Raw genomic sequence first — 3,933 nt, 5'->3', positions numbered from 1 at the left:
TTCAGAGAAGTGTTGACTGCAGAGGTTCTTAGAGTAAATAATTTAAGATATACAGAAGTATAATGCTTAAATCCTACTAGTTGTGTAATATGTAACAATATGTCATGAAGACTCCCCTCTACATTCCACAGAGATGAAGAATCCAGAGCATCTAGCTGAAATGTCTCTGGTTTGAAGGAAGAATGCAAAAAAGGAGCAAGTTTAACACTGCAAAGCTGTCACTGAAGCTTGTCTATTTCACTTCCTTAATACCCCAATTTAAGGGTCATCTACTCAAGATCCGAGCTACTCTAACTAGTCACCACATGATAAACTCAGGGTGAGGGAAGGAAGCAAGCATAATATAAAAGAAAAACATCTCACTAGACGGTATCCTCTAACAACATTTCCCATGATAGGTCACTAACTCCTTAAAGCCAGTGAACTGCAAACTGCGTATCTGTGAACTGCATGTTAAGAGGAAAAGAGTTTGTAATCCCTCTATTAATCCTTGGCATCAGGGCACACTCAGTATAATTACAGACTGCAGCAGAATAATTCGAAAACTTTATTCCACAGGGCCATAATTATATCCTAGCTGTAATCCTTTAATTGCCAATATCATCTAATGCATTATAGACATACCATATGACTTGATGAACAAACGTACTAAAACATTCTGCAAGCAAGCCACAATAAAAGCGATAGCACAGCCAGTGATGCAGGCTATTAAAAAAAGAACCACAATTAACAACCATCAGAATACAAAACCCAAAAACATCAGGACTTCTACTCTCACTTTGCATGTTGGCTGCACCAATGGTTGGTCTTCAAGAGTACCTGATTGCATGAACAATTAAAAAGAAAGAAATCTGACTGGTGAAATCTTTACTGAAAGAAAACTGGCATAAACTGCTACTTATGTCCATCGACCATGAAGCAAAGGACAGAAATAGATTTCTAGCAATTCATTGGAAAGACATTATGAGGACTTAAATGCAGTAGATGCTGAACCAGTCCAAAATGGAGTGAAACCATAACAGATCATGCACACAAGTGCTGTTAAGGAATATTCTTCTGGTCATCTCTTATTTGTATTCTCCACACTAACACTGTCAACATTTTATTTTTACCCTGGAAAATAAGAGCCAAAGAAGCTGAAACAGTTTGCTTAAACCTTTTGCTTATCTACAGCCTAACAGCATATACAGCATATGGGACCATAAACAAAAAGCTTAAAAGGAAACGTAATTTGGAGCCTAGTGATTATTCCTAGGTACATAATGCAGTGTTCAAGAATCTATGATCCAAGAGTTAATGTATTTTTAACCAACGATTACTACTACAGATGCATTATCAGTTCAAATATAGAAAATAGAACCTGCCTGCTCCAGTCCTGGATCCTAGATCCAACTTCTCATATGTTCTAGTTCAAAAGCAGGTGAGACCACTTCAACCTGATGAGAAGTTTCCACAGCAGCTGTCCCTACCAGCAGAGGCAGACATCACCTATCACACTAGAAAGGCTGAGCCCTCCCAAGTTAGAGAACTTTGAAGGAAGGTAATGTAATTCCCCCCTCTCCCAAGTGCATCCTGCCTCTGGATACAGAGTCCCCTGAAGCGCTTTGATGCTTCAGAGAAAGGACAACAAATACCTATAAGCACATGTAGTTACAGGACAAAGGGGAATGGTTTTAAACTGCCAGAAGGTAGATTTAGGTTAGGCATTAGAAAGAAGTTCTTCCCTGTGAGGATGGTGAGGCCCTGGCACAGGTTGCCCAGAGAAGCTGTGGCTGCCCCATCCCTGGCAATGTTCAAGGCCATGTTGGAAGAAGCTTGGAGCAACCTGGTCTAGTGGAAGGTGTCCCTGTGCATGGCAGGGGGTTTGGATCTGGATGATCTTTTAGGTCACTTCCAACCCACATCTTTCTATGATTCCATGGCACAGCTGTACCTCATATTTCCTAAAGGCTGGTTCTGTCCCTGCTCATTAACTTCAGTTACCTAAGTCCAGATCACGGGATCCTTATCATCCAGCTGGCAATTCTGTGTTACTCTGTGGGCCAGGGAGGTTCCTGCGCCTCAGCAGACTATCTTGTTTTGACTAGATCTTTATTGGAACTGACACAAACCATCTGTCTCCTGCACCAAACTACAGAATACCAGTAGCAACAGAATTACAAACAATACAAGTTCACATTAAAAATTTATCTCACTTTCATACACCTGTATCTACCACCTGTCACAGGCAGTGAACAATCTTCCCTTTGTAAAAGGGACTGCAACTCTTCTCATTACCCCACAGGGTGCTAGAAAAATAGGACAGCTGAAACCGCTGAAAAATTGCTTGAAATGAATGCTGGGCTCCCCAGTTAAACACTGTTCCTTAATTTACTGCTGTACAACAAACACTGTAAAGGATTACTTCTTAAAGTGAACATGTGTATGATTGCACAGGCATCAGAAACACAAGATGTATGGTGATGATCATCCTCATAAAAGCCCTCTATTATCTGACTTCTCAAATCCACATCTCATTGTTTCCCATGCAAAAGGTTAATTGTTCTTCCTTGCCCTACTTAGAAGAAGATAAATTGAAAATGAGGAGAAAATCCTTCATGACTTTCCATATACTCATCTATAACACGAGATGCTGTGTTTGTTAGGGAATATAAAATCTTCAATTTTGGAATAGCTGATGAAACTGAGAAGATGTAATGGGCTCCTGGGACAAGAATCAAAGCAGCACCAAACTTCAAACTAGATATAAGTAAGAAACAATGAGTGATAATGTAACCCAGTTATGTTCATCAGCTGAACTCAAAGGAAATAACACTAGAGAAGTAGGAGAGGTAACAGGGAGTTTAATTATTTACATGTACTTATGAACCCCATACCTCTCTGCAGTTATGAGACCTAGCAATATTGCAATGTACTGGTGTAAAATGAACAGTCTCAATTAAATCCCTAAGGAATTACAAAGTGCTCCCCTTTCTTCCCAATTTCACCAGAGAGAAGCTGAAAAATAATCCAGATGAACTGGATTTAGCTTGACCTCTGCTTCAACAATAGCTGACAGCAGCAGACATTCTCAGGCTGGCTCTGGAGCCTTTCATTTGCCTGGCACGAGAGCACTGCAAGACACGAATGCCACCTAAACTGCGCTGTATATAGAGTGGACAAAATCACCTCCTTGAACAGTGTGACAAGTGCTGGTACACAAGATAGCCACTGCCTCCCAGGAACTCTGTGCTGAACACTCTGAGAACACAGCACACCAGCAGTGGCAAAGCTTGAAACATAAACACAGACAAGCTGATGTAACACTGGAACAAGCTGAAACAATACACCTTGTATTAGATTACCCACTTCTTTCTTGGAGAGGATTGAGCAAAGTACCTTTCAATGCGTTTCTCCTGACAGCCGAGCTCAAAGTTCAAAAGTATATGGGACTGGGCTTGAGTCACAGAGTCCCATTTTGTTTAGTTTCTAATTTATGCTAAACAAATAACTGCATGGTCTCAATACCTCTGTGCCAGCTAAAGCCAAATTGCTGCATCTTGCAAAATTCTTATTGGGCTACACAAACAGATACAAAACCTCTGCTGACAGATCAGATATGTACTAACACAGACATAATAAGTAGTATTTCCTACTCTATTTAGATTTAAACCATAGAAGAACAAACATCATGTTTGTAACACAAGGATATGTACCCATAATAGGGTAGTTAAGCCCTGGAACAGGTTGCCAAGATGTTCATATTACTTGAAACTTGTCTGGCCAGATCTGCCTTTGACGTGAGCCCTGCACTGACCAAGAGACTTGGCCAGAAATCTCCAGAGGTCCCTGCCAACTTCAGCATTGTTATGATTCCACGTATACTAACATATAAAAGGAAAGGTAACCTTGTGAGATAAACTGGAAAAGCATGTGAATCAGGACTACCACAGA

Source organism: Melopsittacus undulatus, chromosome 1, assembly GCF_012275295.1.
Source record: "Melopsittacus undulatus isolate bMelUnd1 chromosome 1, bMelUnd1.mat.Z, whole genome shotgun sequence".
NCBI lineage: Eukaryota > Metazoa > Chordata > Aves > Psittaciformes > Psittaculidae > Melopsittacus > Melopsittacus undulatus.
Note: the sequence above shows the minus strand (reverse complement) of the source record.